Source organism: Dreissena polymorpha, chromosome 2 (assembly GCF_020536995.1).
Source record: "Dreissena polymorpha isolate Duluth1 chromosome 2, UMN_Dpol_1.0, whole genome shotgun sequence".
In the NCBI taxonomy this organism is placed as follows: Eukaryota; Metazoa; Mollusca; class Bivalvia; order Myida; family Dreissenidae; genus Dreissena; species Dreissena polymorpha.
The window spans coordinates 24,660,476-24,672,135 of record NC_068356.1 but is presented as its reverse complement, the minus strand read 5'-3'; the positions used below and the strand labels follow the sequence as shown (position 1 = coordinate 24,672,135).

General features: G+C 34.0%; 1 protein-coding gene and 1 long non-coding RNA gene across 11 annotated transcripts in view; one reads left to right on the top strand and one right to left on the bottom strand.

The window, feature by feature from the left end:
• The window catches only part of LOC127866279 (uncharacterized), a 32,309-nt gene extending 20,659 nt beyond the window's left edge, over positions 1 to 11,650 (top strand). For 6 of the 9 annotated variants that reach the window (XR_008042938.1, XR_008042940.1, XR_008042939.1 and 3 more), the window contains 3 exons: positions 7,915 to 8,007; positions 8,448 to 8,541; positions 9,047 to 11,650. This is a non-coding gene — a long non-coding RNA (uncharacterized LOC127866279). Of the gene's footprint in view, positions 1 to 7,408; positions 7,465 to 7,914; positions 8,008 to 8,447; positions 8,542 to 9,046 lie in introns of all 9 variants that reach the window. The other 3 variants (XR_008042934.1, XR_008042933.1, XR_008042935.1) reach the window with 3 other exon arrangements.
• Positions 1 to 11,660, bottom strand: part of LOC127866278 (golgin subfamily A member 6-like protein 7) — a 64,196-nt gene that overhangs the window by 41,457 nt on the left and 11,079 nt on the right. The gene's annotated exons all lie outside the window — the stretch shown is intronic.

Here is an 11,660-nt window from a genome sequence, read left to right as displayed (position 1 = left end):
ATTTAAAACATTAAGTTATATGAAATCACCTTGCACAGAACATTGTCATGCATATCGATTCGTTATACTGACTATGTGAACATGTTTTATTAAGCTGTACGTTTACCAAAACCATACTGAAGTATTGTCTGTCAATTTGCCTTTGCTAAAATTTGCAAGCAACTGTGAAAAATCTCATTTATCTTGAAATCATTATTTACATGTTCTTGCATAATTTTTTCACACAATCGCTCCTCAACACCATCAGGACTAGGTCGTCCTACATCAAAAATAATTCAGGACTTCTATCACTTCAATCTTTTCACTTCCACTTACCAAAATCATGCTACTTTGCAAATTACATACCACATATGTATATTTTGCACATTTGCATCAAATATTATGATGAAGATGTCAGTGCCATTGATCGTTAAGACAGAGACGCGAAAGACATAAGGGTTTAAAACAGTGTTGGTTTTTTCTGCTATTGCAGTCGTCCGAAATACTGTCGGTCCTCGGATTTTGATATTCCGTAATCATTGGCAAATTGGGAAATGATTCTAATATACCGGACCTCGTGACTTTTTATCAAACCAAAGTTCTTTTACATTTAACTGCCGTAAAATTGTGTGACCTGTTTGAACATTAATACCTATAATATTTATTTTCCTTATATATTTAATTTTGCATTCAGAAAATAATAGTCTCCTTCTAATATGTAGAGTAAATGGTGTTTTATAGTTTGTTGTGGGTTACACAGATAGTTGTACCAATGATTATTTAATCCATGTCTTGCTTCTAAATTGTTCATGGGTTCTTATATTATTTCATTGTTCACTGATGTGTACTTGTTTCTAACTTGAACAGAAAATTGATGGCTTGGCTTGAGTTTATTGAATATATTTTAATAACCAATTAATTGAAAACATATAAACAAATATACAATGCAACACATAAATGGAAAACATTTCAATGAACACACAAACTTTGTTTGTCATGATAACATGTATCTGGTTGTTCTGGACTTCATGTGTAAAATGATTGTTTAATTATGGCATGTCTTAAATACTTAATTTTAGATAATGGATGCATTTTACATCTGCTGTGTTGCCTTTGGATGGCAGTGTTCTCCATGTAGCAAGTACAGTATGGACTGCCCATTTTTGGGACAAGACCCTGATAAACACAGGTTTTTAAGCGAGGTATGTAGCATGTTCAATAATCAAATCTTAATACCTTAACTTTGAGGCATTCCGTGAACATTTAAACATTTACATTAAAATGACAGCACATTAACGTTATTAAGAAATAACCCTTTGCATGACCAATATGATGGAAACCATATTTTAGCTCACCTGAAATTAAAGGGCTGAGATTTTGTGACAGTTGCTGGAACATGTAAAAACTTTTAAGCATTGAAATATTTTTAAATATTATGAAATATGGTCATAACTGCATGAAGATTCATGTTAAATCTGTGCATTTACTTGGTATTTATTAGGATTTGTTTGATGGTCTCAATGAATAAAATTTATAAAGCATTGATTAAAAAAGTCTACATGTATATTGTTATTTTCAAGAATAAATTGATTGAGTATTATAAGTTCGGCTGTTTTCAGAGAAAACTCGAGGTATTGTCATAGCCAGCTCGTGCTGTCCGACGTCTGTGTCGTGCTAAAACCTTTACTTTGGCTCAAATGAAAGTGCTTCACTTACAACTTTGAAACTTTATATGTAGATGCACTTTGATGTGTTCTACACACCACACTCAATTTAAAGGTCACTAGGTTCAAAGGTCAAGGTCTTTGTGTGATTTAAAAATAATTCTGACAAGCTTTCATTTATTCAAGACTGAACCTGCCGCCGAGCGTTGCTCTTGTCTTAAGTGTATTTTCTATGCAAGGGTGCAGATACTGGAGTATGATCATCTGGTTGGTGCAGTCAATGAGGGTGGATTCCACTGGTCTCTTATAGTAAGTGAAAATGATTCTCAATTTACTTGCGAAATATCACGGTTGTCCAATTTTTAACTTGGATACATGTATAAATGGCATGAAACATTGTCTACTGGGCCTCTACAAAAATTGATTCCATAACAGAGCTGGGCCAAAATTTGCCCTGTCCTGTGATGAATCTTTTTTTCCTCTATGTGAACAGTAAACCCTTCAAAAATCTTCACTCAAAACACATGGCATAGAGCTTACATTTTTGGCATTCGTATAGTGGGCTTCTACAAAGATTGTTGAGATTACAGGCTTGGGGCCAAAAGTTAGGCCCACCCTGGGGCCCAATATGTTTGCCCTACATGTATATACTAAAAAAACTTCACAAATAGTCTTCTCTTAAACCACAAGGCATATAGATAAATATTGTGCATACAACATTGCCAAGTGGACATCTGCCAATATTGTTCAAATTTAGGCACACAGGTTAAAATTTGCCCTGTCCTGCTGGGCCATTGTGTTCATACAAGAAAGTATGTAGTTAGTAAAAACTTAAAAAAACCTTCTCTGAAAACATAAGGCATAGATAAAAGTTTTTGGCATGAACAATTTATAGTATTTTCATCTTGATTGCTAAATTTATTTTTCTTGTTCAAAAAAATATCCCCAACCTGGAGCAGTCAAATTATTTTTATGTATGTACATATAAAAAAACTTTAAAATTTTCTAAATAGGTTAAATTTTCAAGATTCCTGCCAGTGGGACTAATTATTAAGATCGCATATTATTCAGGTTAGCACCCCAAGGCCCTCTGGGGGCCTCTTTTATTTTCTTCAGGTTGTGCAACCGAAAGACAACAAAGTTTGTACATAAATCCGATGGGGGAGCAGAATGTTTCCCAGCAACAGATCCTGCAACAATGGATGTAAATGTGTACATTATTTAATTAAACAGGTTAGATACATTTAACTTCATATACTAAATTAGAAAATATCACAGACTGTAAAATGCTATGTAAATATTTAACTTGCAAATAATCATCATTTATATAAAAGTTTACACTGATCAGATTGTGGAGGTTTGGTGTCATGTCCGTTACCGAAATTAGACTTCCTGACAATATGTAGCATAAGCGTAATTCCTTCTAAGTTTGATTGACACCTTTCAGTGGTTTATGGGAATAATTGCTACCAAGAACTTTTTTATGTCCCCCACCACTATAGTGGGGGACATATTGTTTCTTCCCTGTCTGTAAGTCTATCTGTCTGTAGGTTTGTTTGTTGGTTTGAGTGTATGTTTGCGTCAAACTTTAAAATTTGCCATAACTTTTGCAATATTGAAGATAGCAGCTTGATATTTTGCATGCATGCATGTGTATCTCATGGAGATGCACATTTTGAGTGGTGAAAGGTCAAGGTCATCCTTTAAGGTCAAAGGTCAAATATATAGCTTCAAAGCGGCGCAATAGGGGACATAGTGTTTCTAAAAACACTTTTCTTGTTTAACCATGTGACCCTGACATTAACCTAACTAAAAATCCTGATAATTTACATTTAGGCTTAGTACTAGCACTTAGCAAGTTTCATTAATATTCCTGCATTGGTTTTGTTACGAGAAGAGGCGTGGACAAGGGAAACATTTCTTTACTTTATGCTTTTGTTTGCTCTTGTTTGAAGTACAATAAATCCATGTTTTAACCTTCTAACCTTGACCCAAATAAATCCTCACAGTATGCAGAACCAAGCTAGCTATTAATAAATCTGACCAAGTAACATTAAAATCCTTCATTGATTTATGCAAAGAAGCACTGGCAAGGTAATTATGTTTTTAACCTTGTGAACTTGACTTAATTGACAAATCTGCCAATATGCAAACCAAGGCTTGGTAATGAACACTCCTTCTAAGTTTCTTTTTAATCCTTTAAGTGTTTTATGAGAATAAGTGCTGACAAGATGCAAGGAACATCTAACCAGACATCCTGACATCACTCTGGACAGCGCAAAAATATGTCTCCATTACCAGCTAGGGAATTTCATTCCTTATTCATTCCAAAATTTAGCAAATAATATTTGTACTCATAATGTATCATTTATGGTGATTTGATGATGTTGTTTTTTTACTTTTTGCTTTTGAACAGTAAATTTGTGCACATTCGGCGCTTATCCAGCATTGATATGGGCGGACCAATACATTGGAACATACTCTGCCCACGTCATGCAAAACAGTCAGATTCAATATCTTGCGGTGTCTACGTTTTAAAGGTAATGGAATCTGTTATTTGTACTTCCCAATGATTTTTTTTCTTTAAGCGTTGTTTGTCTTTTTGTCCATCTGTGACACTTTTCTGTCCACAGCTGTTTCTTAACTTTTCTTGTAATGAACCTTAAAAATTAATTTTCTATTATCATGTGCATTGGTACACGCATTCAATTTATCTGCATCAACTTGGTATAAGCCATAGTTATCCTCTTCATTGATTGAAGTAGGAATCTGCATCAACTGGTAAAAGCTAGTTATCCTCTTCATTGATTGAAAGTAAGGAATCTGCATCAACTTGGGTAAAGCCATAGTTATCCTCTTCATTGATTGAAATTAAGGAATCTGCATCACTTGGTAAGCCATAGTTATCCTCTTCATTGATTGAACGTTAGGAATCTGCATCCTAACTTGGTAAGCCATAGTTATCCTCTTCATTGATTGAAAGTAAGGAATTTCTAACTTTTTTTGCTTTCCATAGCTGTTGCTCAGTAACTATTGTATGGAACTACATGAAACTTGTAATGAATATGTAATGTTCATAAATGTTTGTGCGTGCCTAAGTATTACTTGGATTGCCTTGGTAAATTAATTTTCCAAACCCACTTAATTGGTTGAAACAGTTGTGTTTTTTCTGCCCAATGCTACCCTCTCAGTAAATTCAATGATATTAACAACTTTAGTAAGCAGAAGGCTACCTGCAAAATCAATCCCTAGAGTTGTGCTCAGCAAAACACAACTAACTAGAAGAACGGAGACAAATAGCCAGAAGACGGCTTTCTGAAGGGGGTAAATAATTTTATATTTCCAACAAAAACGAACACTGTATATATTTTATCATTTATCAGCTTTTTCCACCATTTTATCATTTATCAGCTTTCCACCAAAATGATATATATGTTTTATATGTTTTGATTTAAAACCAAAGAAAAGCAAACCGTATTATAACTTACCAGTGTTTTTTTATCCAGAAAAGTTCTTTTTATGCTTTCTTAAGTGAATTACTTTCCATTGCTTTTTTTACTGGATTATGAAAAAAAAATGTCAATAGGAAAATGATAGAAAATTGGCTTTACAAATAAGAAACAAATCATTGCAATATGATTATATTTTTTATTAGCTCACTGAGTCGATATAGCTCGAGGTGAGCTATTGTGATCACTCAGCGCTCCGGCGTCCTGTCCGTCCGTCTGTCTGTCTGTAAACATTTGTAAACATCTTCTATCTACACCATTGAGCCAATTTCACTAAATTTCATGTGGAGCATCCCTAGGTCATGGGACAAAAGAATTGGTAAAAAAAAAATTGATCACATAACCAAGATGGCCGCCATGACCATATATGGTAAAAACCTTAAAAAATCTTCTTGTCAGAAACCGCTCATCAAATTTTCAAAAAAATTTCACATGGATGACCTTTGAAGGCTCCCTTGAAAAAGTTGTTTCAAAGAAATTTGATTCGTCAAAAAACATGGCCGCAGGAGCTCGTTGAACTTTGCATGTTTATTCGTTTTTGCCTATTTTGTGAAAACTTTAAAAAATCTTCCACATTTTTTGTCCGATCCTTTCCAAATTTGCACAGTGTCTTATATCGATGAGGACACGAACCCTACAAAAAAATGAGCATTATTGGTCCATGAAGTACAGAATTACCTCCCCTTGAATTGAGAAAATGGTGTTTATGCAATAAAGTCCAAATTTTTCATCCAATTATTTCCAAACTTGTAAGGATTTAGCATGGTTCAAACAAGGGAAACAACTACGGTTTATGCATGTTCTTTTTATTACAGATTTACCTCCCTTTAATTCATTCAAAATCTCATTTTACGCACGAAGCATTCAAAGTCTTGACCTGGTAAATGAGCCCCATATTTACTGCCAAGTGTAGGTTAGCCTTTTTCCCAATTTGGATCATTTCTTAGTATTGGTCTTGTAATGCTGGCCTACTGCCTTTCTGCTACTGCTACTGCGTACTATTACTACTACTACTACATACTACATAATACTCTACTACTACTACTACTACTAGCTCACACTACTACTACGCACTACCACTACTTCTACTACTACTACTACTACTACTAGGTACCACCACACTACCACCACCACCACCATCCTTCCTACTACTTACTTGGCACTACTACTACTTTACCACTACTACTACTACTACTACTAACTACTACGTACTACTACTTCTACTACCACTACTACTAGCTACTACTACTACTACTACTACTACTACTTCTACTACTATTCGTCTTAAATGTATCATTTTTCTTACATATTGTGTGTTATTATAACATATTTGTATCAATATTTATACAATTCAGCACATATAAAAATCGTATATACCCGCTTTAATGATTTATTTAAAATGATACCCCATTATAATAATAATCCTGTAAGATAGGTGTTTGAATAAGTATTAAAAAAATCCCCAGGGCACTTTAACTAAAAATGAAGTAGAATGTAATCATCAAGAGTCAAGACTAAAATTTACTAAAGTGTTTTGCTATGCACTTATGATAATTGATGAAATTGTTAAGTCAAAGAAATGAAACACACACACAAAATTCCAATACTGTCCCTGTGGAATTGGAACTCACACACTACAGAATCTGCTGGTTTGCATGTACAGTGTGAACATGTATATGTAAATGAATTTATATTGCACTTTGGATGCCCCCAGGGGTTATACTGTTTTGCGCATGTAGGTCTGTCGGTCGGTCCGTCCACCAAATGGTTTCCAGATGTTAACTCAATAACGCGTAAACCTAGGATCATGATACATTATTGGTACAATGATTATGACTGGCACATGTCCCCTATTGATTTTCAGGTCACTTCTTCAAAGGTCAAGGTCACATTGACTAGAAACAGTAAAATTGTTTCCGGATGATAACTCAAGAATGCTTAGGCCAAGGATCATGTAACTTCATAGGTACATTGATCATGATTGGCAGATAACCCCTATTGATTTTCAGGTCACTAGGTCAAGGTCACATTGACCTGAAGCATTAAAATAGTTTCTAACATATTCACACAATGGCTGCCACTATAACTGACAGCCCATTCGAGGGGCATGCGTGTTTTACAAAACAGCCCTTGTTTGCATGCCTTGTTTGAAAAGCCATAGAAATAATATGTTTGGACACATGAATGACTAACTTAATTGCTGCAAATACTTTTAAAGCATATTTATTTATTCAAATTGTTAACTTACTTTTCTAGAATTCATTGAAGGTCATCTAGAAGAGATAGCAAGTAGCCCATCAGTCGAACATGAGGTAACAGCCACCTTACTATATTGATGTGAATTAGTTATAAAAATAAATATGTTTAAAAAATGCAGAAAAAGTTATCCGATGAAAGAGCAGTGGAATATCTTAGGCAAAGGACTCAGAATGGAAAGGGTTTGAGGAAACACTGTCTAGTCAGTAAGAAACACTTGATTATACAATCTCTTAGCAAAGCAATAAGAGTCACTGTTAAAAACGTGCCTTTGCTAACAAATCTTTACTCAAAGTTAGGATAATTTCTGTTGTTGCTTTTCTATAATTCCTTTCTGATCTGATTTCCCATTCACATGATATTTCATCTCCAACATTAAAATATTAGGAAAACATAAGTGAATAATCACAGGAGTAATGAGATTGCAGCTGTCATTTATGGTAGAGAAAATGAGAATACAAAAACATAAAGGAAGTAAATATGAGTATATCCTGATCATTTTGCAGAACTCGGACCAGCTCGCAAACACCCCTGCCTCTGCCATGGAGTTGGAAGGGCGAGACACTGACCCAGTAGTCGATCATGTGGCAACAACTAGGGTACTCTATTTATGTGAACTAATTGTAAACATAAATATATCCAAAAATGCAGAAAAAGTTATCCGATCAAAGAGCAGTGAACTATTTTAGGCAGCAGGTGACTTAGATTGAAAATGGCTTGAGAAAACACTGTCTAGTCAGTAAGACACAATTGATTATACAATCGCGAAGCAAAAGGAATCAGAGTGACTGTTAAAAGTGTGCTATTGCTTTCAAATCTTTTATGGGTATTATGGTAATTTCAATTCTTTCTTTTCTATAAGTCCTTTCTCATTTAAGATCCATTCACATGATATTCCATCTACTACATTAAAATACTAGGATAACATGAGTGAATAAGCACATTAGGAATGAGATTGCAGCTGTCATTTACGGTAGAGAAAATAAGAATACAAGAACATAAAAGAAGTAAATATGAGTTCATCATGATCATTTTGCAGAACTCGGACCAGCTGGCAAACAACCCTGCCTCTGCCATGGAGTTGGAAGGGGGGAGACACTGACCCAGTGGTCGATCATGTAGCAACAGCCAGGGTACTCTATTTATGTGAATTAATTGTAAACATAAATATATCCAAAAATGCAGAAAAAGTTATCCGAGCAAAGAGCAGTGAACTATCTTAGGCAGCATACTTAGATTGAAAAGGGCTTGAGAAAACACTGTCTAGTCAGTAAGACACAATTGATTATACAATCGCGAAGCAACAGCAATAAGAGTTACTGTTAAAAACGTGTCCTTGATAACAAATATTTCATCTGTGTTATGGTAATTTCAATTCTTGCTTTTCTATAAGTCCTTAGTAAATAAAGGAAGTAAATATGAGTATATCATGATCATTTGAAACAATCATACAAATATGCATGGATTTTGAATTTCATATTGTGTTGAAGATTCATGAAAAGAAGAGTAAATTAAAACTTTAAATCTTAGAACAATTTGTTTAAGAATTATCTTAGAAACTTTAAGAAAACCAGCTTAAAGTATATGTGTAAAGATGACAGATCCAATATTTAATATGCATCTTTATATATTTTTCAGGTGAGTCAAAGCGGACACAGTTGATGAGGAAATATGCATCCAGCATTGGAAGCACAATTTTTCTTTAAAAAAATACAATTTATTTAATTTAATTTACATAATGCCCTGTCTGTTGGTTTGTTTGTTTGTGCAAACCTTAACATTTGCAATAACTTTTGCAATATTAAAGGTAGCAACTTCATATATAGCATGCATGTGCATCTCAAGGAGCTACACACTTTGAGTTGTGTAAGGTCAAGGTATTTTTTTTTTGGTAAAATTGATGAATTAATATGATATCTCTTTGCAAATTGTTTTAAAATTAATACATAACTTGTTTCAGAAACATTGTTTAATAACATTCAATTGTCATTTATTCGAATTTGAAAGTTGTCAAAAGTAATTATTTCTCCCTATACGGTAGCTTTAGGTATATGTGATATTTCATGAGAAAACTAGTCTTCATTGCATTACAAATTAATGAAGCATTCTTTACATTTGCTTTTATAACAAAAAAACCTAGTTTAGACTTGTAAAATTGATAAAAATAATTATTTGAACATAAAGTTTGACCAGAGTGTACAATTTAAACACACAAGTTTATAACGACGTGTATCTTGTGCTTTGCATTTGTTTAAAAGTTGCCTTATAATTGTGCGAAGCATGTCTTCTCAAATTAAAAATGCATCTTATTCAAAGGTGATCAGAACTAAATGTGTTTTTTTTAATAATTCAGGGATAACAAAAATCAGACTAAGAAACCATATGCAATAATTCATAGTCTGTTGTCTTCACAGAGAGAAACTTCAATAAAAAATATGCTGTCATTTTATAATACCTTCGTGTTTGCCTCACGGTTGCCTATTGATTTGTTTTAAAATAGGAAGTTTATAATGAGGTATATAACACAAAGAAATTTCATATTTGAATCATTTTTATGCTCCTCTAAAAAATTCTTGTCTGAGCTTTTTCTCAGTAACTTATTACGGGAATTCAATGAAACTTTATGGGAAGCTTCACTACCAAGAGGAGATGTGCATGTTATTAGCCAGTTATGGTCGGATGATTTTTCACAGAGTTATGGCCCATTGAAATTTTCCATTTACTGTACATATTGTGCATTCTTGTTCGGGCTATTTCTCAGCAACTAATGTCTGCAATTGAATGAAACTTTATGGGAAGCTTCACTACCAACAGGACATGTGCATATTATCAGCAAGTTATGGTCGGATGATTTTTCACAGAGTTATGGCCCTTTGAAATTTTCAATATACTGTACATATAGTGCAATTCTTGTCTGGGCTATTTATCCCCAACTAATGACTTGAATTCAATGAAGTTTTATGGGAAGCTTAACTGCCTTGAAGAGATGCGCGTGTTATTTGTGGGTTCTGGTTAGATGATTTATTTAGAGACTTATGGCCCTTTGAAATTGTTAAGTTGCTAAACCATCCATCCTATTATTTTGTCCAAAGTTATGCCACTCAAGATGTTTCCTTTTATCTGAATATATAGTGCAATATTGTGACCAAAAAAACTTTGGGGAGCTTCACCCATCTCTGACGGCTTGTTTTAATTAAATATTAATTGTAAATCCCATATCACCTTTTATCATACTTTTTTGTAATTGACAACTTGGTTTTCTGACAATTGTTTTCCTTGTTTTGTTTCAAATAGGCATGATATGGTTACTATTAAATCAACTTCATATGTTCTTCCCTTGTGATAAGTATTTTTAGCTCATCTATTTTTTGAAAAAAAATTATGAGCTATTGTCATCACCTTTGCGTCGGCGTTGGCGTCCGGTTAAGTTTTGCGTTTAGGTCCACTTTTCTCAGAAAGTATCAATGCTATTGCATTCAAACTTGGTACACTTACTTACCACCATGAGAGGACTGGGCAGGCAAAGTTAGATAACTCTGGCGTGCAATTTGACAGAATTATGTGCCCTTTTTATACTTAGAAAATTGAAAATTTTGGTTAAGTTTTGCGTTTAGGTCCACTTTTCTCAGAAAGTATCAATGCTATTGCATTCAAACTTGGAACACTTACTTACTATCATGAGGGGACTGGGCAGGCAAAGTTAGATAACTCTGGCGTGCATTTTGACAGAATTATGTGCCCTTTTTATACTTAGAAAATTGAAAATTTTGGTTAAGTTTTGTGTTTAGGTCCATTTTATTCCGTAAGTATCAAAGCTATTGCTTTCATACTTGCAACACTTACTAACTATCATAAGGGGACTGTGCAGGCAAAGTTATGTAACTCTAACTGGCATTTGGGCAGAATTATGGGCCCTTTATACTTAGAAAATTGAAAATTTGGTTAAGTTTTGTGTTTTGGTCCACTTAACCCCTAAAGTATCATAGATATTGCTTTCATACTTGGAACACTTGCAAACTATCATAAGGGTACAGTAAAAGGACAAGTTGCATAACTCTGGTTGTCATTTTTATGGAATTATGGCCCTTTTTTGACTTAGTAACTTTGAATATATGGTTAAATTTTGTGTTTCGATCCACTTTACTTCTTAACTATCAAGGCTATTGCTTTCAAACTTCAAATACTTTCATGCTATCATGAGGTGACTGTACCTGGCAAGTTGAATTTTACCTTGAATCCCCCCCCCCCCCCC